General features: G+C 48.1%; 1 protein-coding gene across 1 annotated transcript in view; it reads left to right on the top strand.

Moving 5' to 3' along the window:
- The window catches only part of MIS18A (MIS18 kinetochore protein A), a 45,881-nt gene extending 21,867 nt beyond the window's left edge, over positions 1-24,014 (top strand). Inside the window, exons 7-9 of the transcript XR_015240417.1 lie at positions 4,206-4,370; positions 18,887-18,971; positions 23,426-24,014. The gene's annotated coding sequence lies outside the window, so the exon portion shown is untranslated. The remainder of the gene's footprint in view (positions 1-4,205; positions 4,371-18,886; positions 18,972-23,425) is intronic.
- Positions 24,015-24,245: the final 231 nt, after the last annotated feature.

Below are 24,245 nucleotides of genomic sequence, written 5' to 3'. Positions count from 1 at the left end.
ACGCTATTATCTTTTTTTTATGGGACAAGCCTTCAAAAGCATTTTATTCAGTTTAATACATTTTCCAAAACCTTAAAGTAAATTCAACAATCCTATTTTAAGTCAGGCTCGAAATGGAAGTTTTTATGTATGGGTATATCTACTTAAGCATTAAATTATTTTACTCAACAGAATGTAGCCCAGGCAAAGAGGTGCTGTGAGGCCAGACCAGACTGGGAAGCCTGGAGCCTTGGGGTCTGTGTCCTGCGTGCCTCTGACTTGCAGAGCAAGTCTTGTCCTTGGCTCCCAGCCTCGGTTTCCTCATTTGTATAATGAAGAGGCTTGACCAGAACGATCGATCACGTTCTTCCTTATCAGCGTACGTGTTTTGCTATTCCGATTAAGCATTGATTTGGAATGGCAAACTTGACCAATAGCTGATAGGTCAGACAAAGCATCTGGAAGCAGATGGCCATTGACAATACTCTCCCTTTTGGAGAACCGAGACCACAGAAGAGCCTTCGAATGGAAGTACCACCCACATTTGCTGCCGCTGCTCCTGGCAGTGAGTCGTAGGTGGCTGCAGGTGGCGCGTCTTGAGGATATTCTTGAATCAGCTCATGGAATTCTGAATAGAATTAACACGTGGGCACGTGAACACTTTATTTAACAGCATCTCCGGTCACCACTGTTTCATCACGAATATTAATCCTTTTTTAAAATCTTTTATTTATTTTTAAGAGTGAGAGAGAGTGCGTGAGCGGGGGAGCAGCACAGAGAGAGGGAGACAGAGGCTCTAATACGGGCTCTGCACTGACAGCAGAAAGCCTGATGCAGGGCTTGAACTCACGAACCGTGGGATCATGGCCTGAGCCGATGTCAGACGCTCAATGCACTGAGCCACGCGGGTGCCCCAAGCATATTAATCTTTAAAGTGCATTAGTGATTTCTTTGGTCGTTGCTTGAGTTTCTTTCAGGGGAAGAGATGTGCGCCCCGCTGTAGTCATCTTACTGTTGTCGGTTGTTGTGCTGGTGTCTGTTCCTGGCTCCCCACCCGCATCACTGTAGCCCCTCAGCAAAGCCATAGCCAACCAGAACTTAAAGTCGTCAGGGCTGGGTGTCAGCCACAGAGCAGGGCCAGCAGAACCCCGTGATGCCAGCCCACCCGGCAGTTTCCATGGCAACCGCTGTTGTCTGTCTCCCCAGTCTGGAGGGGACCCTGGGAGAGTCCATTCTGACGTGGCTCTGAAGAGAACCAGCACGGGGTGAGGCAGTCTGTGAATGAGGACACTTTGGTTCCAGCCCCGTTTTTGATTTTTCTCCATAAGGTTACGTCTTATTCACATGTATTTGCTCTAGTCCTGAAATGAGGATTTGAATTGAACTCTTCTGCGGTGGGCAGTTAACAGCATATTTAAAATAGACGCAGAGCCGTGGTCTGAGAATCACTGGACGGCCTTCCAATGATTAAGAAGTAACAGTCAGAATGCTTGCAGGAAAAAGAAAGACTTTTTGTCACTTAATGGAGGAAGCATTAGCAGGAGCCAAGATGAGGGAGAAAGGGTAAGGGATAGCCCCCAACCAGAGCAGTTCAGGTCTTGGAATGTTCTTCTCGTAGTGAGACTAACATTTATTGTCCAAAGCAGGGCTCAGGAGAGAGGGACAGGGGCAGACTTAACAATGAAGCCGAGAGGACAGACGTAAACCATCCGAGGCAAGCCAGCCTAGGTCACCCCACCTTTTGTGCTGCGTGGCAAGAAAGTCCTTGCAACAAAGATCCCTTCAGCTAATGGAGAGTGAAAATCACGAGGCTCAAGTGATCAAGATTCCTGGTCCTCTGATGAGAGGAGTTGAGTGGGAGCAGCATACAAGAACAGAGAAGGGGGTGGTGGTGGGGGCGGTTGGCCAGCAGCCTGGGGAAATGCAACAGAGTCAAACAGAAGTGAACAAAAAGGACAGTGAGGTTGTCTCCGAGGAAGCACAACTTGGGGGTGGCCCCGGCCATGGTTTTGTGACTTCATCCAGTAAAGAGTATAATAATTATGATTTACGTTTGAACGGAAATACATTCACGTTTCTGGGGGAAAAAATCCCAACACAATTCGTGTGACAGCATTTGTGGTTTATGATTAATCCTGTTACCTAAAGAAATTCACTAAGAGTGAGCCTCAATACGCTTATGAAATATGTTTATTATTATCCTTGAAAAAGTAAACTGAGTTTCCCATACATAGGAAGCTTACGATAAGATAAAATAAACCAAAAAGGCTGTTTTATTATGATATTAAATATACTCACCTCGGGGGCAAGCATACATGGTCTTTGATCAAACGAGCTTTCTTGATGAAATAATCTTAAAACTTTAAAAAGTATGTTTTAGTCTGTTTTGAGCTGCTCTCACAAAATACCATAGACTGGGTGGCTTATCAATACTGGAAATTTACTTCTCACGGTTCTGTTCCGCAGGTTGGACGTGAAGTCCAAGAGCAGGGTGCTGGCAGGTCAGGTTCTGGGGCACCCTTCTTCCTGGGCTACAGGTGGCTGTTTCCTCACTGTATCTGCATGTGGTAGAGATAAGACAAGGGGGGTCTCTGGGCTCCCCCTTTTATTTTTAAGTTTATTTATTTTGAGAGAGAGAGAGAGAGAGAGAGAGCAGGAGGGGCAGAGAGAGAGAGAGAGAGAATCCCAAGCAGGCTCTGCCCTGTTTGCACAGAGCCCGATGCGGGGCTCAAACCCACAAACTGTGAGATCATGACCTGAGCCAGTCGGATGCTTAACCAACTGAGCCGCCCAGGTGCCCCTGGGGTCCCTTTTTTAAATAAAGGGCGCTGATCCCAATCATGAGGGCTCCATTTTCATGAACTATTCACCTCCCAAAGGCCCCACCTCCTGATACACCCCATCACACTGGAGGGGTAGGATTTCAACATCAATTTTGGGAGGGTCACGACATTCGGTCCATTGCAAAGTACTCAAGAAATGTATTTTTGCTGTAGAAAAAGTAGAAGACCCAGATAACTGAAAGAAGAAATAAAATCATCTGTAATCCAAGCACTGTAAATATTTTAGTATATATCCTTGCACACCATTTCTCATACATTTTACTTATACCTATAATTATTAAAATGATAGCTGTAATAATAATTATTATTACCGTATTAGGAACAGTTGTCAGCAAATGTCAGCAATTATACTCATAGAACATTGTTTTAGTAACTATATAATATTTCACAGTTTTGAAGAGTTCATTTAAGCAAATTCTTGGCATTAGGCATGAGGCTGTTTCCAGACGTTTTGTATTACAAACAATGAGGAATTGAACATCTTCTAGAGGAATCTCTGTGCATGCAGAGTGAGTGCATCTGGAATGTGTGACTTCACTGGGCCATCTGAGACCCGTTAACACTGGGCTCTACTTGTGATCTGATTGTGCAAAGCACACACAACACGAATGGAAGAGGGGACATAGTTTCTAGTTCTGGCCCAGACATATAACCCTGAGCACATACTGTTTTTTTCTTTTTAATTTTTTTTTTAATGTTTATTTATTTTTGAGAGAGCAGGAGAGACGGAGTGGGAGCAGGGGAGGGGCAGAGAGAGAGGGAGACACAGCACCCGAAGCAGACTCCGGGCTCTGAGCTGTCAGCACAGAGCCCGACACGGGGCTCGAACCCACAAACCGCGAGATCATGATCTGAGCAAAAGCTGGATGGTTAACCGAGCCACCCAGGTTCCCCCTGAGTGCATACCTTAACTTCTCTATGTTTTAATTTTCTGATTCCTAACATCACAAAACTTAGACATAATTATCGCACCTTGTCCTTTGAACGGGGCTACTGTAAGGGTTTGTTGGGCAATGTGTGGAAAACCATTTAACATTATAAAGCAGTTTACCCTTATAGGGACTTCTTATTTTCTTTTCAAAATGCCATTAAAAAATTTTTTTTAACGTTTATTCACTTTTTTTTGAAAGAGAGAGACACAGCACAAGCAGGGGTGGGGCAGAGAGAGAGGGAAACACAGAATACGAAGCAGGCTCCAGGCTCTGAGCTGTCAGTACAGAGCCCGACGTGGGGCTCGAACTCATGGACTGTGAGATCATGACCCGAGCCGAAGTCGGACGCACAACCGACTGAGCCGCCCAAGCGCCCCTCAAAATGCCATTTTAAAAAATTCTATTACATCGACTAAAACTGCTTCCAATTTTTTTTTTCTACATTCTCCAGGAACACTGATTTTAATGAACCAACCCACAAGCGTTGCGTAATTTGGAAGTTGTGGCCCCTGAATGAGCGCTTCCAGGGAGAAGCTACTAGAAGCCCTGGCTAATCAGACACCTGCCTGCCTGCATTCCAGCTAATGATCACAAACCAAAGGCAGAGGGAGCACAGGTTTGCAAAGGAAGTAACCCTTGGTGTGTGACCTGGGGCGGGGGGGGGGGGGGGGGGGCGGGTAGCTAGCTACCCAGAGTGATCTGGGGCTGATCCCGACCAGCCTGAGAGAGACAGAGGCCAGCCCTCTGTCAGAGATAACCACAGCTGTTGGAAGGGAAGGCTGGGGAAAATATTTTCGTAAAGAATCCTGGGAATCCCAGCTCCAGTTGGGGGCAAGTCGGGAGCAGGAATGGAAATTGGCAGGCGGAATTAACCCCAAGGAGACAATCCTGTGGCTGGAAACTGCGCGTGCCTCCCTCACACCTGCCGTTCACCCACAGGATGGAAAAGCGAGGGGGAGAATTCCATCGGGCAAACACGCAGGGGTCCAGAGCCTCTCCTCCCTCTGCCCCTCGCCCGCAGGCCATCGGCGCACAATTCTGGGGGGGGTGTTGTGACGGGGGGGTGGTGAACGGTGCTCTGTGAGGCCTCTGATGATCTTTGCGCTCTCTGAACAGATGAGTGAACAGCACAGGACACAGAGAGGGGGCCGAGGGTCTCCCGCCCAGCCTGGCTGAGAATGCAGCTTGTAGGAACCCCGCAGTAATTCTCGGGGTCCCTAAAAAAACAACACTTATTCCCACCCACAGGGGAAGACGTCTTGCAATTAGAAGGAAACGGTAACCCCCCAACTGTAAGGACAACATTTCTGAGTTCCCCGAAAGGGGTGTTGTAAAGCTAGCGTATTTCTTCCCCCCCACCCCAACCCCGGAGATGACCCGAAAACATGAGTTCCCTGTAGGCGGAACCTTCCACGGAAGGTGTACTTTGCTCAGAAAGGGAGCAGGAAGGGAAGGGTATTTCTGGAAGTGGGAGTGCTGGGGCAGAGGGACAGGAGGACGCCCACTCTGCTCGTGCAGAGACGGACAGGTGCTAGCCTGGAGCCTTTCTTGGCTTAGCTGTGGCTGTCTCCACTGCAATTATTTTAGGTTCTCCCAGCTATTTTAAATATGCCATATAATGCTGACCAAGTAAACGTAGCAGCACATTCCCCCAGGTTTTAAGATTGATGAAAACAGGGACGACGCGGCATCATACTGGTACAAAGGACTTTTTATTGTAGTTGTTGTTTAAGTGCAAAGGAAGGCTGGTGGTACCTGATAAATAGAAAAGGCAAGAGTCTACTACGGACCATGAGTGGAAAACCACGGACGCTTCTGAGAGTAATTGATCCCCACTGCACAGTCTCCTGTGCACAGTTTGGAGGAAAAACTCTTCAGCAGAGTTTGGAGGAAAAGCCTTCATTTGGAGCAAATAGGTAACTTTTCGGTTTGCCTTCAAAGATCAAGTTCCTAGTTTTGTTGGACGGCTTCATTTTTCAACTGCTGGCAAATCGGAAGGGGAGGGACAACTTTTATTTGGGTTTCTTCTCTTACATGTCGAGGTTGAGAACAGATGTGCAGAAGGTTCCATTTGGGGGTTGAGAGGTTAAAGGTCATGTTTTGAGCTTCCTGGACTCGGCATAAGGTGCCTTGAGGGGGTTTGTGGTGGTTAGTGATCTGAGGGTTTGGGGTCAGCCAACTTGAAGGGAGGGGGTGTGCGAGAAGGGAAGAGATAGGAGAGAGAGGATGCGAGAGTGCGGAGAGAGAGAGAAAGACTGTGAGTTGACTTAGTACATTTAGGAGCCACAAGTCACCCTGGAAAATTGTTTCCTCAAGACTGTTTTCACACAGGTAAGAAATAGGCTCACTGAGGGGTGCCTGGGTGGCTCAGTCGGTTAAGCGTCTGACTTCGGCTCAGGTCATGATCTCACAGTTTGTGGGTTCGAGCCCCGGGTCGGGCTCTGTGCTGACAGCTCGGAGCCTGGAGCCTGCTTTGGATTCTGTGTCTCCCTCTCTCTCTGTCCATCCCCCACTCGTGCTCTCTCTCTCTCTCAAAAATAAATAAACATTAAAAAAAAAAAGAAATAGGCTCACTGAAACTTCGTTGTTACCTCTTAGGGGGCAGCCTTGGAGGAATCTGTGTAAAACCCTTCTTTGGGGAGCCACATCCAGGGCTGTTAATGTTAGGGGGCTTTCTCAACTAAGAAAGAAGGCTGAGGAAAGGGGCTGTCCAAGGGTTGTGCCAGAGTGGCCCGGCCAAGGGGGGTTGGGGGGAGCTAGAGAGAAATAAGATTGTACACCATCCAGTCAACCTACGAGAAGCTCAGTCCTGCCTTCTGGAAGGCCCGAGGGCTCCTCTGGACGCCAGCTGGGCGGCAGCGAGAGCTTGGGAGGAGAGACAGGAACTGCCCAAGGGGTCTGGTGGGGGTGCGGCCTGTGTGTGCGTCCTCTGGGGAGCTCCGGGAAGTAACTGGGGGGCAGGAGAGATGTGAGGTCCTGCCTCAAGTGAGTGGATTTAGGGATTTGCTGCTGGGGGTGGGGAGGCTTGGTGGGTACAGAACATCTATATTATTCAAAAACCATTTTTTTTTTTTTACAAGTGTGTATTTTATAATTATGAAAACAAAAACCCAGTACAGGTATTCATTTTGGGGGGGGGGGGGAATTGGGGCAAGAATTGAGGCTTAGTTTGGTTCAAATGTTAGGGGCTGGTGGGACCCACGCTGTTGGTCGGCTTATCTCAGGGTTTGGGGACAGACAATGTGAAAGGAGAGGGTGTGGAAAAAAAGAAGAGATAGCAAGAGAGAGGGAGGGGGAGAGACTGTGCGTTGACCTAGCACATTGAGGAGCCTCAAAAGTCATCCTGGAAAATGGTTTCCTTAAGATCGTTTTCACGCTGGTAAGAAGTAGGCTCACTGATACTTCTTTGTTACCTCTTATGGGACAGCCTTGGAGGAATTTGTTTAAAACCCTTCTTTTGGGGGGGCACCTGGGTGGCTCAGTGGGTTAAGTGTCTGGCTCTTGATTTCAGCTCGGGTCATGATCTCGCGGTTCGTGGGTTCGATCCCCGCACTGGGCTTTGCGCTGACAGTGTGGAGCCTGCTTGGGATTCTCTCTCTCCCCCTCTCTCTCTGCCCCTCTCCCGCTTATGCGGGCTGTCTCTTTCTCTGTCTCTCAAGAATAAATAAATTAATTAAACAAAACCAAAACCAAAATACCCTCCTTTGGGGAGCCACATCCAGGGCTCTTAATTCTAGGGGGCTTTCTCAACTGAGGAAGAAGGGTGAGGAAGGGGGCTGGCCCTAAGGCAGGGAGGAGGGGGGCGGGGAGGGGCGGGTTTGTTTCTGCCCTGCTCCTTTCTGTCAGGAAGCAGCTGGCTCCCGAGCCTCAGTCTTCTCCTCTGTGAAATGGGACCGTCGAGAGGCTCACGTGGTACCTTATAGAGTGGCTGAGGGGCGATAATGAAGCCTCTCCGTGAACACTGGTTTGTGAACTGCCACAGAAAGGCGGAGCTCTGACCAGCAAGTTGGTGCGGTTTTCTTCCCTGCGAGGCTGGAGTGTCCGTGGTGCCTCCCCCTCACCTCGAACCCGTTAATCATGGCTTCTGGGGAACGGAAACACAAACATTGCCAACGAGCCCCCTGCTCAGCATTTTCCTGCATTCATGCTGTGTCTCTCCCTGCTGGGGCCCTGCGTGAGAGGGTGGGGAGCAAGGGGGCCCAGGCAGCAGGTCCGGGGGGCCCTGGATAGAGTGCCACGCGGTGGAGGAAGAGACCCCCGCGCTCAGCCTCTCTCCCCTGATCTGCAACGGCTCAGAGATTAATGAACCGCTCTCGTGTGGCTCCGTGAGGCTGCGTGAGAGGCCAGGCCGCCCCTCCCGAATTCCAGGCATCCCCCCCCCCCCCCCCCCCCCGCCTTGAAATACAAGATGGCAAGGCCGTATCAACCATCCTTCCGTCTGCCAGCAGAGTCTGGAGTCCTGGTCAGCCAGGGAAGTTTAATGACAGCTATATAAGTGATCCCGGATTTGTTTTGTGGGTTTTCCAAAGCAAGAGGGGGAAAGTAATTTTATTTTTATAAAGACGAGAAAACTACCCAGAAATACTTGCCAGCTGAGCCCTTTCTTCATGTTTTTATTTCCTAGCTTCTTGATCCCATAACTTCCCGGGCCTCGTGTGAGGCAAGTTTACTGTCTTAGACAAAGGGTAGTTTATATCCTTTTGCTGTGTGCCCAATGGGAGAAGGGGAGGACGTAAGAGAGACTCAGGGTGCAGCTGTTTCTTCTAGAAAATGCGAAGTCCTACTGGGGGAGTAGCTGCCTGCGTCCATAGATTAGAGAAACATCACACGCGGGGGAAGAGTTAGGACTTGTGAAGTCAGTGGGGCCCAAACCGTGTCTTCGTCTGCCCTAGCGTGCCAGAGTTCCACTGCAAACCCAGTTTACGATCTCTCGCCTCGTTAGGTCTGAACAGAGAAGGAGGGTAGAAAGATGAACGAAATTCTCGCATGAGTTTTATTTCCTTTGGCTCCAGTTGTTTGGACATGCCACACACTCATCTATCCCTTGGTCTATAAACAGCATGTAAGTCCATATATTCAATTCGATTAACAAGCTTTTATTGAGCACCTACGACATACCTGCAGGGGGACGCCGAAGAGATGTACCATCAAGGACAGCGCGGAGAGTGGAAGGGACATGAGTACCAACCCCAGCTCCACCATCTTGTGACCTTGGCCGGCTACCCCATCTTGTGACCTTGGCCATCTACCCCTATCTTGTGACCTTGGCCAGCTACCCCCATCTTGTGACCTTGGCTGGCTACCCCCATCTTGTGACCTTGGCCGGCTACCCCTATCTTATGACCTTGGCCGGCTACCCCCATCTTGCGACCTTGGCCAGCTACCCCATCTTGTGACCTTGGCCGGCTACCCCCATCTTGTGACCTCGGCCGGCTACCCCCATCTTGTGACCTCGGCCATCTACCCCCATCTTGTGACCTCGGCCGGCTACCCCCATCTTGTGACCTTGGCCGGCTACCCCATCTTGTGACCTTGGCCATCTACCCCTATCTTGTGACCTTGGCCAGCTGCCACCATCTTATGACCTTGGCCAGCTACCCCTATCTTGTGACCTTGGCTGGCTACCCCCATCTTGTGACCTTGACCAGCTACTTTCTGGTGCTGGGCCTCAGTTTCCTTATCTGTAAGGTGGGGCAGGAACACATAGGGGAGAAACTAACCCACATGAGATAACATACGTAAATATCATGGTTAAGGTCATTTGGGTGGCAGGCAACACAACCCACTTAGGACAAGTTTAACCAAGAAAGGGAGCCAGGCGTTAGGAGGGTGTTGGGGTCTCTCCTGGAATTCGCTGAAAAGGAAAGCCTGGGGCCTCAGGGAAAACGGGGACCCAGGATGTTCTGGGGGTTTCAGCAACTGGAGTCTATTCACCTCAAAGTCTCCCCAGACAAGGTTCTGCTCCAAGTGCTGTGCTCTGTGACTCTCTCAGTCCTCACTCTGACATAAAGAGTCTGTGTGGCTCGGTTAGCAACAGACAGAGGGCAGGTCCCAGTCTAGAAGCATGGGTGGGACGGGAAGTGGATGCCTGTATTAGCCTGCTATAGCTGCCCTGACAAAATACTAAAGACTGGGCGAGTTGAGCAACAGAATTTTATTTTATTTTATTTTTTCACAATTCTGGATGATGCTACAAGTCCAGGATCAAGATGTCAGTGGATTTGTTTCTTTCTGAGGACTCTCTCCTTGGCTTGTGGATGGCCGTATTCTTCCTGTGTCTTCACAGTGTGTGTCTGTGTCTTATAAGGACACCAGTCATATGGGATTAGGGCCCATGATAACGGCTTCATTCTGACTTGATGACCCCTTTAAAGACACTTTGTCCAAACACACTCACGTTCTGAGGTACCGGGGTTAGGACTTCAGAGTGTGAACTTTTTGAGGTATACAGTTCAGCCCACAACAATGCCGTCCAACAAAGAGGCTTGCTGAGGGCTGGGGAGACGTGCCCAAAGTTGGGCATCAGTAATGCCCCTACCCCAGGGATGGGAACATAGTAGGTTCTTTTCAAATGCTGGTCCTCTCCTCTTCTCTGGGTAAAATACTAGGTCTCTGTGATCAAGGGACTCATCCTCCTCCAGGGGACCATGAAACCTCAAGCCATGGGAAGGACGCGGACTTGGGACTCAGGGGCTCGGGGTCTGGTCTGGGCTATGCCGCTGCTCACCAAGTGGGCAAGAGATGTCTGTCAGCTTTCGAGCCTGTTCCTCAAGTGTAAAATGGGGAGAGTAGATAGCGGTGAGTGGACTCAATGATCCGACGACTCAATGACTCTGAGCCTTGCAGTGGTTAAGGGCAGGGTGCCAAAGTGAGGGGTAACAATGGGTGTTGGCCGGGGTGACCGAGAAAGCATTTGTGCTTGTGCTCGTGCTTGCTCAGAACAGGGTGTTTCCCATAATCTTTGTTTGGGCTGGAGCCAGCCATCCTCCGTGACTGACTGACCTTTTTCTGGTCAAAAGGAACTCCTCTCTTTTTCTTCTGTGCTCCTCCCTCTCCCCCCTCCCCCCAAAACACCCCCCCCCCCAAAACCAAACAAAGAAACTCTGCCCTTTGGAGCCAAAGCAGCCTGTTTTGGGGGGGGAAGTCTCAGAGAAAGTCACTTTCTGCGTGTTCCCCTCAGTCACCACCCTGTCTGCCAGGCTCCGGCTGTGGTCAGCACTGCTGAGATGTCTTTGCACAGCTCCCTATGCGGCCCTGGAAACTCTGAAGGCCGGTTACTGAGAGAGAAGTCTCTGGAAAGGGTCTGCCAGGACTCTGGCGATGGAGTCAGACAGAGATAACCACTAGAAGGTTTCCTCATCTCTGTGCTCTGGAATGTTCCCACAGGGAGCCCGCCCTCGGTTTACTGTTTCCTTGGATGACTGTCGGGGCTTTTACTTTACACAGAACCCCTTGCTGGAGTTTGAAGGGCTCAAGGAAGCACACCCTCCCCTCTTTGCCTGAATCCAGAAATAACTGAGCAGAAGAAAAAAAGGGGCACAGTGATGAGTTCCCTCACAGAAACCACCGAATCATACCCCCTCCTGTACGACTGAGGAAGGACACACTAAATGCCCTGTGTCCCAGATCTCAATCTGGATCCAGCCGGATCCGAAGGATGAGGGAGGGAGCCAGGGGCTAAGTGATGACCAGGTGACTTTCCAACAAATGATAGACTCACTGACCTTCTTTCCAGAGGCTGGAGCCTTATGCGAACGGTCTTGCCTCATGAAGGGAAATGGCAGGAATGGGGAACCCGAAAAAAAAGCGTTTCCACCCTGCTGCTGTCCCCAAGACCACCCAGCCCAGACATTCAGGATGAGAACTCTTTACGGACGCTTGACGTGACAGAGGGGGAGGTCACGGAGCAGGACGACAGCCGCTTAACACTGCATGTCAGCCCTTAGCCCTCTCGCTCTTTGGGTGTCCTTCGGGGAGCCCGCCACCAAGATTTCTTCCCTGCCTTCCTCCTGCCTGAGCTATAGCTTCTCTTGCATTGCAAGATCCTGCGCTCTTAGAAGAGACTTCTCGCACAAAGTTCCTCTGGTTAGGCAGAGACAGAATTTTAGCCGTTCCCCCCCCCGCCCCCCCACTCCGCTGGACGTCCAAGGAGCATGAAAGCGCCCCGTGATCGTCTGTCTCCTTTGGATTTCACCCTTCAGCATCTCGGAAGACCTTGCAGACTCCACCATTTCTCTGTCCTTTGTGCAGGTGGCAGGGAACAACTTGGATAGTGACTTTCCCCGCTGTGATGAATGAGGCCGCCTCCCATCAGAAGGCAGAAGTGCCTACCGCTAGTGTGGGTGTTGGCTAGAATCCTTTTCATCTACGGGGAGACCTCACCATAGCGTGCGAAGCGGTCTCCTCAGCACTTAACGGGGTAATGAGATCAATGGAGTGAGCCTTCACGCTAGGTCGATGACCAATTAACCAGTGACGGTTTCATTTTTGAGAATGGTGTGAATTACGGAGCTGGTGTGATTCTTTTTCCAGATCAAACCCAGATGTCAACTCTCCTTATTCGATAGCCCATTTTTTTCCCCACTAACTTAAATGGCTTCCTAAATTATTTACTAAAAATCTACACTGATCTGGACCCTGTAGGTTTCAGGCTCTATGTCAATTGATTATTGGTCTGCTGCTGCGTCACTGACACGCTTTTAAAATTATGATAACCTTAGGGTATATTTTGGTATCCTGGAGCCAATCCTTCCACCGTCATGCCTTTTCCAAAATTTCTTGGCTTCCCCTATGGGTTTTCACCTCTGCTCGATATTTTAAAAGGATCAGTTTTATTGAGGCATCGCTTACATACAACAAAATTAGTGGGAAATAAAGTTATTGTACAATTCGATGGGGTGTGACAAATGGATAGTCATGTGACCACCTTTACAGTTATGATATCGGACAGTGTATCACCCCAAAACTTCCCTATTGCCCTTTTGCAACCTGTCCCCTCCTCACCTCTGGGCCCTGGCCTGCAGTTCTGTCTTGTGTCATGGTGGGTTTTTGTTTTTTGGTTTTTTTTTCTGGAATTTTATACTAAGGGAATCCTACAGGATGTAGTCTTTAGAGTCTGGCTTTTTTCACTGAGCGTGATGTTTTTGGGGTCATCCACGGTCAGTACAGGAAGCAGTAGATTTTTTCCTCTTTGTTGCTGCTGATGACCCAATGTGTGACTCTACTGACGCTTTGTTTCCCATTCACCCAGCAGAGGGACCTTTGGGCTGTCTGCCACTTCTGGCTATCATGAGTAAAAACTTCGAATTAACATCTGCATACAAATCTGTGAGCTGCGCTCACCCTTCTTTAGGGTAAATACCCGAGAGCGGCATTGCTGTGGTCACGTGCGAAGTTCATGTTTCCCTTTATAAGAACTGTTTATGTGTTCTGCTTTCTTTACATGCTCACCAGCACCCGCTCTTATTAGATTTTTAATTTTAGCTACTTTAATAGGTGTGCCTTGTGGGCATTTTTATTTGCTTTTGCCTAAGGACTAATGGTGAACACCTGTTCATGTGTTTATCTGTCACCTGTAATTCTTTTTGGGAAAGTGTCTGTTTAAGCTTTTTGATTTTTTTTTTTTTTTTAAAGTGGGGTTGTTTCTTTCCTTAATGACTTTTAGCAGTTCTCAGTATATTTTAAATACAAGTCCCCTTGGTCAGCTGTGTGATTTTCAAATATGCAGCCTGCCTTTTCATTCTCTTAACTGCTTTCCCAGACCAAAGCTTTTTAATTTTGATGAAGCCCAATTTAACAATTTTATCTTCTTTCGTGTCCTAAGAACTCTTCGCTAAACCGCAGATGCCAAAGGTTTTCTTCTTAGAAGTTTAAAGTTTTATATGTTTCATTTAGGGCTATCATCTACTTGAATTTCTTTCTTTTTTTTTTTTTTTTTTTTTTGGAGAAAGCGTGAGGTTTGTGTTCACGTTATGAATGATTTTTCTCTTTCTTTCTTTCTTTCTTTCTTTTTTTTTTCCATTGGCCTATGGACATCCAGTTTCTCCAGTGATATGTGTTCAAAAAGCTCATCCTTCCCTTGAATTGCTTTTGCACCTTTGTAAAAAATCACTCGGTCTTATTTGTGTGGGTCTCTTTCTAGATCCTGTTTTGTTGCACAATTACCACACTGTCTTGGTGAGACAGATTAACAAAGAGTTCGCTCATTTGTTAGGACGTAGCTCACACGTCTATAGGAAGAATTGTCTTTAAAAATTTTTTTTAATGTTTATTTGTTTGAGAGAGAGAGAGAGACAGAGTGTGACCGGGGGAGGGGCAGAGAGAGAGGGAGACACAGAATCGGAAGCAGGCTCCAGGCTCCGAGATGTCAGCACAGAGCCCCATGCAGGGCTCGAACTCACAGACCGTGAGATCATGACCTGAGCTGAAATTGGACGCTTAACCGACTGAGCCCCCGGGCGCCTCAGAAGAATTCTCTTGCAACATTCCTGGGTAGTACCGTCCTCTCCACATTTGCCTCTTCGCCAGCCTGGTCCCTCTGCCTTAGCCCCACAGCCCTGTGAGTTTCTTGAAGGCAGGGACAGTGGCTTTCCTGATATGAGCCCAGTACAGGGCCTGTCACACAGCAGTGCTCGATGACACTTGTTCAATAAAATGACTAATGGTGGATTAGCGGAGTGCTGTCTGTGTTCAAGAAGACAGACAGGAGGTCACCTTCAGAGGGAGGCTTCTGCCAAATAACTGTCACAAGTGAGGAACAGACAGAGGCATTTTGCTGGGCTGCAGTCGTGAGAAATATCTTTGTTTTTGTTTCGGTGTAGCCTAATTCAGGTAAAGAAATATATTTATGGCCTATGTTTTTTTTTTTTTTTTTCAATCCAAATGAAACAGTTCTATTTGATCCCAAGGGAGGGGGGGGGGACGATATATCTTTCATATCTAAGATTACCTATTTTATTCAATAAAAGAACGTGAACAAGGAGACCAGGACAACTTTGCCTCTTCTCAAATGTCCCCATCCAGGTGTGTCTGAGGAGTGTCAGTCCACGGAAGGCTTATCGTCCTTCTTCCCGGCGTGGACTGGGGCTCATAGTGGGAAACTCGGCAGTGTCAGTCTGTTTCTTGCTGCTGTAAAGAGTTTTTCTAGGAAGGAATTGATTGTCAAGAGATCAACAAAGCAAGACTGCTTTCAGCCTTCGGTGGGACACGGGAACAGCTTGGTTAGGCGGTTTGCCTACCCGTATTCTTTATAATGAAATTCCGTCTCTGAGCTACTGAGGGTTGACATGGGTGTCAGGGGTGGGGGAGGGTCAGAAACTCAGCCTTTGACAGAAACCCCTGTCACTGCTCCGAGGCTCAGCTCTTCACATCTCTGCTTCAGTCTGCTCCACGTTTCCCTCAAAATGGAAAATCCTCGGGGCGCCTGGGTGGCTCGGTCGGTTAAGCGTCTGACTTCAGCTCAAGTCATGATCTCATGGTTCATGGGTTCGAGCCCCGCATCGGGCTCTGCGCTGACAGCTCAGAGCCTGGAACCTGCTTCGGATTCTGTGTCTCCCTCTCTCTCTGCCCCTCCCCCACTCACGCTTTCTCTCTCTCTCAAAAATAAATAAACATTAAAAAAAAAGGAAACCTTCAGGATCTAAGGCATCTTCCTAGTGCACTGCCTTCACTGATCGGAAACTGTTAGTGAGTGGTCATTTTTTTAATTTAAAAGTATTTAAATGTTTGTTTTTGAGAGAGAGAGAGGGAGGGGGAGGGGCAGAAAGAGAGGGAGACAGAGGATCTGAGGCGGGCTCTGTGTTGACAGGGCAGAGCCCCACGCGGGTCTCAAACTCACGAACCATGAGATCATGGCCTGAGCTGAAGTTGGCTGCTTAAGCAAATGAACCACCCAGGCGCCCCGTTGAGTGATCGAGTGATCATTTTTAAGTCACCAGTGCGGTGTCCCATCTACGGGAACTTGTCCTTTTCCATTCATGAGTGTTTCTGACTGTCAATTAAACACTTGGCTTCTTCAAATAAAGCAGCTCTCTCCTGGAATGTTGCTGGATTTCAATCGTGTTTTCTTTGGTTGGTGAAGAATTTGAAGTTCCCCTTTCATAATAACCGCACCCAATGATTTCCTTAAACCCAAAGGTGAACAGTTAGTTATATGTTTAATTTTCAGAGCCATGAGATTGTACATGAAGGTTATGAACAGGTAATATCATCATTCTGACTTTGAAACAAAACAACAACAACCATAAATATAAAATCACTATGGCCCCTCCAAAAGCACTGAAAGCGAAATACAACCTTGACATTTAAATGTGACTTTGAGGGGTAGGACCACACTTTAGCAGCTTGAGCAACCTCATTTTTCACTCCTTTCTTTAAAGAGGAATTTCTAAAATATTTAACCAGCATCTGTCAAGTCTCCAGAAGTGAGCCATGAATGAAACTTCCCATGTTCTGGGACTGCAGTGGCTGCTAGGAAAATAAAGCACAAGTCAATGAATCCAGGGAGAAGGCGTGTGAATGGAGTCGGCAGTAATGTTTCACTGGGAAGTGACTGCTGGAGACATTTTCTTGAGCACATAGAGAAAACAGCCACTTGGGTGGCTCAGTCGGTTCCTCATCTGACTTCGGCTCAGGTCGTGATCTCGTGATCCATGGGTTCCAGCCTCGCATCCAGCTGTGTGCCTGGAGCCTGCTTCAGATTCTGTGTCTCCCTCTCTCTCTGCCCCTCTCCTGCTCACGCTCGTGTGCACGCGCTCTCTCTCAAAAGAAATAAAAAGCGTTTTAAAAAATCTTAAAAAAAAAAAAAAAAAGAAAAAAAGAAAACCCAAACGAACCGAACGCTCAAAGACTGCAATGAAACGGTGACGTTAATAACGAATAATAATAATAAATGTAATAATAAACCTCGGGGGCATTGACACTTGTGGCCGCCTCTAAGCCCCCATGGGGAGAGATGGGTGTGCCCCTGTAGAAAGCGGAAAGGGAGCCAACTTGTACGCACACATACCCAAGCCTTAATCCTGATGACAGTGTCATGGGCTGTTATTATCCCCATCTTACAGATGCAGAAACTGAGTCCGGCTCTATCCCTTGATTTTGCCCAGCGCCACATAAGTCCTGCTTGTCTCCAGAACCTCCCGGCGTGCTGACACTGATGTTACCGAGTATCTCCACCCCCCCCCCCCCCCCCCCCCCCCCGCGTCCCCGCCAGACACGGGCCTATTGTTCCTACACGATTCCCAGCAATTAAGATTCACTTCCAACATCAAACGTCCCTGTTTCTTTAGTTAGACCTACCTTCGTTTCCGCAGAATCAAACAGAGGCAGAAGCCTGTGGTTCGGGAAATGTGACTGGGAACAGCCCAGGAACCCCTTCCATTCAAACTGCACTGTATTTTCCCTTCAAGCTACTAAAGGTTTCCTTAGGAAGATGCCCCCGGCGTGTAATTAATGTGCCAACCCCGTGGCCCTTTTTCTCCAGGGAGGGCCAGACAGAGTTTGAGCTTTCTTTGTTTGAGAAGCTGCAAACACCAAACCGGAGGGTGGAACTCGGCTGAGGCTTCCTCCCATTCTGGTTTTTTTTTTTTTTTTTTTTTCTCGTGGCTTCTCTGCGGCCAGCTATTATGAAAGCACCCCCCCCCCAACCCCCACCCCTCAGCCTACAGTTGCTCAAGGATCTCATCTCCTTTCTGCGGCTGCTCCCACCTGCCTGCCTGTGATTCCCCCCTTCACGGGGACCTTTTCCTGGTGAGAGTTTTACAAAGAACAGAGAGGCCGGCTCAAGGCCACCTGTGGGGAGCGAGCTCCTTCACCCTCTTCAGCCTTCTTGCCGACATTTGGGGCAGCAATGATGGGAGGCAGGTTGGAAGGTAGTGTCCGGAAACTGCAAATCGCGTAGATGGTTTCAACTTTAAGTTCAGGTAAAATATCCGTTCCCCTGTCTCCGGCTCCTGTCTCCCCAGCAGAAAACGAATCCCTGGTAACTATACTACTTGACCACTGTGCTGGGAATTAACTTCCCACGGTCACCCTCAGCACAAATGTAGGGAAGAAGAGACACCTGGAGCTGAAATGAAGCCCAACTTTAAAAAAAGTCCCTCCCCTGTGCCGTCATTAAAGGGTTACGTTTGTATGTTAAGAAGAAAATTAAAATTATTCATAACCCCATCGCACAGGTAGAAACACTATCAACATTGTGCTAAGGTTTCTCTTCAGTGCACATATAGGATCGTTAAAAAAATTTTTAAAAATGTTTATTTATTTTTGAGACAGAGAGAGAGAGAGACAGAGTGCACAGAGGAGGGGCAGAGAGAGAGAGAGAGAGGGAGACACAGAATCCGAAGCAGGCTCCAGACTCTGAGCCATCAGCACAGAGCTCAATGTGGGGCTTGAACTCACGAGCCATGAAATCATGACCTGGGCTAAAGTCAGATGCTTACCCAACTGAGCCACCCAGGCACCCCTGTTTTTTGTTTGTTTGTTTGTTCGTTTGTTTTTTACACAACTAAAATTATAAAGTTGATATTATGTCAACAGGAGGGGTCTGTGTCTCTTTCGTAGAGCTAAGGTTTTTTTTCTTTTTCCAGGAAATGAACCCTCGTGGTGTAAGGTTGGAATGATCATTTAAACATTTTCAGAGAAAGCAAACTGCACCTTGAAATGGGAGACTCCTGATGTCCTTCTTTGTCTACCTACAGCCCCCCAAACTCATCCCTCCCTTTTCTCCACAGCAGCAACAACTTCTACTGAGTCAGTAGAAGTAGTTAGAAGCCACTAAGATTGTAGAAGTCATTAAGTAGTAGAAGTCATTAAGATTCAGGGAGGACTTGGACCCATGGATATCTGAGGAAGGGAGAGATAACACGGGCCAGAGAAACAAGGGCGCAGTGGTGATGGTATTGGGGTTGATTGAGGAAGGGGCAAGAGTAACAGAGGGAGAGGTGTGATGAGAAAAAGCCAATATGGCGGAGATGGGGTTTCATCCATGTCTGTACACATTCAGGCTTGCTTGAATGGGAAGGCAAGGTCATGGGGCAAGGTATGATTAAAGAAGGTGGGAGAGGCATAGATGACTCCCAGCCTGAAGTAAAGAACTGGTGCAGAACTCTCCACCTTCTTCTTCCTCTGCTGCAGGGACCAAGGAGGCCTCACATATAAATGGCGCACCTGGATCCCTAACAGACTTCAGGGAATTTTGGAATAAGCATCTGAAACAAAGGTGAGTTGCATTAAGCTATTGAGATTTGGGGCGTGTCTGTCACAGCAGCACAACCTATCCTGTCCTGACTATCTCGCCATGCAGGTTCCCACGATGGAGGCCCACAGTGACAGAACTTTGCTTTCCTGGTCTTGCTCGTGGCTTGGCGTGGGCAAAGTGCCTGTGTGGCACAGGTGGGGATCTGTGGGGCTTCAGAAAAGTGGCTTTCCCGCCTTAGGAGAGGAGACAAGGGAGGCGACACTATCTTTCTCCCCACTTCTTTTGCCAGATGCTGTCGTAAGTGGATATGGTGCTTGGGGGTGTGGCAGCCTCCTTGGGACCATGAGGGGGAGATCTCACTGACATTCTGAGGATGGCAGAGCAGAAAGACGGCAGGCATCTGGGGGTCCTCGGTGATCCCACAGAGCCAGTGAACCATCCTGAAACTTCCCTCCCTCTCTGCTTTTGATGGAACTAGTTAGGAGCACCCATTTCATTTTAACCACTTTTAGTTGGTTCTTCCCTTACTTGCAGTCCCAATGTCCTAGGCACCCATTTAATGGTCAGTAGTACATCAACATTAAAATCATTGATATCATTTCCCCTAAATTATTGGAAATGTAATTTTATAGTTTTGCCATTTGTGAAAAGCTGAACGCAGAAAACATATTTAGAGGTAGGGCTTGTTCCCCAAAGATTCTTGTTTTATAGAAGGATCCATCCCGTAGAGTTGTTTCCAGTAGCAGTAACCTGCATGGAGTTGAGTGATGAATTATAAAGTGAAAGCATTAGGCGACATCTGTAAATTGATTATCACCCCCAATGCCAATCATGTCATTGGGCTTAGCCCATAGTAAGTGTTCGATACAAGGCAGCCCTTGGTACTATTATGCTTATGCCGACGGGCTGTACTTTTCGAACAAAGATTCCACCGCAGATCCGCTGGCAGGAAGGCACGGGGGCTGAATCTGTCTGGCTAGGCTGGGCTACGCTGCCATAATACACCAGCCACATGGCAATCCCACCGGCTCGCGGCAACGTCAAGATTTATTTCTCCCTCACGCTACAAGCCCATCTCGGGGAAGCTGGGGCTCTGCTCACATCATTGGCAGCCTCTGTCTAGAACATCGCCGTCTCATGGCAGAGGGAAGAGAGACACCACGAGCCAGGTGCTGGCCGTTAAAGCTTCTGCCCGAAAGCGACACACATCACTGCTGCCCGCATTTCACTGGCCAAAGCAACTTGATGGTGGGGGGAGGGTCACCATGAGAGAAGAGCAGAATTTGGTGACCAGAGGCACTGACTTGGAGAATTTGACTCCATCAACCAGCCTACTTTCCCTGAGATGATACCATTCTTCTCAGGTCCTTGCCTGTGCTCCTGCCATTGAACTGGCTGTCCCCTAACATCCATTGTCTTTTCTCCCACAGTAACAGAATGCTCAGTTTCTAGCTGGACTCCCAGATTAAACCTTTCCTTCCACAGGCTCCCCTGGAGGTAGCTGTGGCTGTGTGTCAAACTCTTGGGTCAACGGAACGCAAGCCACCATGATCCGTGATCCGGATCATTCTCTCAAAAGGAAGGGCTAGATCCCCTCTCCGCCACCCTTTGCCACTTCCAGGTGTCTAAAATTTAGAACTGTGTTGGGCCATCGGTGGACAAGAGTGACACCCTAGGGATGACAAATTGGCAAGGTACTAGGAGTTTGTACCTCCTCAAAATCTGTGCTGTTGAGCCACCCTTCCAGCCTGGCCTTTTACATGAGAGATAAATAGATTTTGATTTATTTTTTGCCACTGTTATTTTGGGTTTGTATTTCAGCAGTCTTCCATTTCCTACCCAATACATTCCATTTTTGTAAAGCTCAGCTGGCATTAAACAATAGCAGGGGGAAAAAAGCAAGGTTATATTTAGTAACAAAGATGCCCAACTGTGATAGTTCCCCGATGCCACTTGTAAGGATGCTCTTAAGACAGCATCCTGCTCCTTAACGAGAACACTCAGCCAAAGAGTGAGAAATGCCTTCCACTATTAGACATGACAGCTTCTTGGAGCAAGGACAGTACCTCTTTAACTTCACCTTTTCCCACTTTGTCTTGCAGACATCCTTCCTACAGAAAAACTTGTCCTGAATGGTGGACTGAAGAAGAAATACAGGTGGACAGGTCTCCAAACCCTGTGTCTCCACCAAGAAGTCACAGGCTGTTTACTCTATAGGCTGTAGGCTCTCCTCTGTCTTTGCAGAGGTCAGCGGTTAAACTGACAGTTCATCTAGGCTTCTGGCTTCTTTGTCGATGTTCCATTTTGTGCTGGTATATTCTTGGTTAGTATTCTTCCAGTAGAGATGCCAAATTGGTCTCACCTCCTGTGTCAACTCTTGATAGTGGCAGCATGGCCACCATGTTGAGAATTCTGCCTCATATGTCTCAGGTGGGTTCCCTGAAGCAGACCCTGAGACAGGGATTCAGATGCTCTGGGCTTACTGAGGGAGGACTTTCTGGAGAAAGCGATCAACGGAAGCCAGAGAGGGTAGGGAAGTAGCTACAGGAAGATATGGTCTCAGCTGCAGCCCGACTTCAGTCTGATCCCCTGGGGGCCCCGGAGCACGTATCACACCTCAGAGTCGGTCCCACCTTGAGACAAGAGCGCTAGACTTTTGTAGCCCCTTATTTGTCAGTTGGTGGCTGTAGTCTATCTTGGGTGAGGCGCCTCCCATTTAGTTGAGGGCAATTCTCTGCAGATGAGGACAGCTGGGCACCTGTCGCAGCTGACATTCGTAGCAGCTGGGAGACGGGCAAGTGTAAATGCTGATAAAGAGGATCCGGGCGGGACACCCCCAGCATCTGTCACTCTGCATTCAAGCTCGGGGGATGAGTGCCGTGATCAATTAGCGATGTCTGCCACGGGCACGGGCACCATCTCTGTAGAGAAGTGCGTAGAGATCTGGTGCGATGAGGGGAGGAAGCGCTGAAATAGGTGCTGTTCCATGTCCCATTGCTAAAAATGTTCAGCTAGGAAGGGCGTGGAGATGATAGAAGGTGATTTGTGTTACGGCCCAACCGTTGCCTTATAAACTGACAGCTGGCACCCTTCTTTCCTGAGGACTCAGAAGCAGGAACTGAGGGCAAGACCCTCTGATTGCAGGCAACAGAATCAGTCCATCCCGGGTAACTTCAGCACATGAGGACTGTGGGAAGGAAACTGGAAGAACTTACGGAATCAGAGGGAGCTTCTACGGCTGTCCAGGAATACAGACGGCTTCCTGGGGTGGTGCCATAATGCTCAGCTCCAACCACTTGTGGCCTCTGCGTTTCTGTCTCTCTGCCTTTTTAATCAACTTTTGATTTTAGAGGATTTTCGGATTTGCTAAAAAGCCGTGAGACTATTAGAAAGGGTCCCCATCTCAAATTTCCTTATTGTCGACACTATTATAGTGCATTTGTCACAAGTAAGGAACCGATGTTGACACCTTACTGCTAACAAAACTCCATAGTTTATTCAAATGTCCTTATTTTTTACCTAACCTAATTTTTTAAACTAATGACACTTTTCTGTCCCAGGATCCTACCCAGGGCCCTGCATTACATTCAGTAATGTGATTTTCAGACTCTCCTTGTTTTTTTTTTTTAATTTTTTTTCAACGTTTATTTATTTTTGGGACAGAGAGAGACAGAGCATGAACGGGGGAGGGTCAGAGAGAGAGGGAGACACAGAATCGGAAACAGGCTCCAGGCTCTGAGCCATCAGCCCAGAGCCCGACGCGGGGCTCGAACTCACGGACCGTGAGATCGTGACCTGGCTGAAGTCGGACGCTTAACCGACTGCGCCACCCAGGCGCCCCTGACTCTCCTTGTTTTTGATGACTCATCAGAGTCATCAGTTTTGAGGGATACTGGTCAAGGATTCTGTAGAACATCTTCCACTTTGTGTTTGGCCCAGTTTGAGTCCAGCGTCTCCCTCCTTGGATCAAGTGGCCATAGCTAGGGGCAAGGCGGAACAACAGCCCATGGGGGTGCGGTGCAGGTGAGGTAGAGGGGGGATCTTCGTGAGTCCCAGCCACCCAAGCTTTTGCCTCCAACCTGGTGATCTAATTAGGGTCCCGTCCCTGCAAAATCAGATGACCTGAATTACAACTCCCAGCAAGACAATTGCATGTGCCCAAAATAGTAAAAAAAGAAGCAGCACAGAACCGATGGCCAAGGTCAAGCAATTATAGAGAAGAAACGTGAGTGATTCTGACCAGAACCAAATATGTGGCTGTTGCCCACTTTATCCTCTGTGCCTAAGCTTAAAAAAAGCCAGTATGCCTGCAATTCCTTCCCTGCTTCCAGTCATTTCGATTACAGTGTCACTGCACATAGCAATCTTTTCCCGTAAACAAAATAGCAAACCTCCACATGGTAGTTTCCTCCCGATTCCAAGCTATAATTAATTTGTTATTTCTTTTGTTTCTCTCCCCCACTTCCACCCTGCAGATTACAGAACAATTGATGTGCAAGACCCTTGGTTAAAACAACTGAAGAAAATTCGGAAAAGCGATTATCTCTAAATAGGTCATTTGCACAGCAAAGAAGCGTACTGCTCACTGAACTGAGCTGAACTCATTGAATTCATTGACTCTTGCCTTTATTTCGAGAAACAAAGAATTTATCCAGGAAAGCAATTAAACTCTGGCCTATTTAAAGAAACCTGTTGCTCTTTTGTAAACCGGACTAGAATTTCTTTGCATAGGATGTAAATGTTAAGGGAGCTTGGACAATTGCCTCTTTGTGGCTACGTCACGTTGTCACGTAGAAACAGTCACTTACTGTGACTACTGTGTACGTCAGAGCTGGACAAGAAGGATAAAACGATGATTTCTAAGTTCCTGATGATTCTTCTCATCTCTAATAGCCTGCAGAGAGAGAGAGGGAGGAAAGGGAAATTTTGAGGTCACTGTCTTTGTGCTTGGCTTCTGTCACTTAGTGTAAGGTTCTCAAGGTTGATCCCTGTGATAGCTGGATATAGAGTGTGTCCGAACTTCATTCCTTGTATTGCCAAGTAATCTCTCCTACTATTCATACACTACCTTGTATTTATCCTTTTATCGACCGATGGGCATTTGGGTTGGTTTTTTGGTTTTTGTTTTTGCCATTATGAGTGGGCTGCTAGGAACATTTGTGTACATGTTTTTATGTTTGTTTTTTTTTTTAATTTTATTCCATTTTTAAAAATTTTATTTATTTCCTTTGAGAGAGACAGAGACAGCGCAGGCAGGGGAGGGGCAGAGAGAGGAAGAGAGAGAATCCCAAGCAG

This window comes from Puma concolor, chromosome C2, assembly GCF_028749965.1.
Source record: "Puma concolor isolate L17-30 chromosome C2, mPumCon1.1.hap2, whole genome shotgun sequence".
Lineage (NCBI taxonomy): Eukaryota > Metazoa > Chordata > Mammalia > Carnivora > Felidae > Puma > Puma concolor.
The sequence above is the reverse complement of the archived record's forward strand: the minus strand, read 5'-3'. Positions and strand labels throughout refer to the sequence as shown.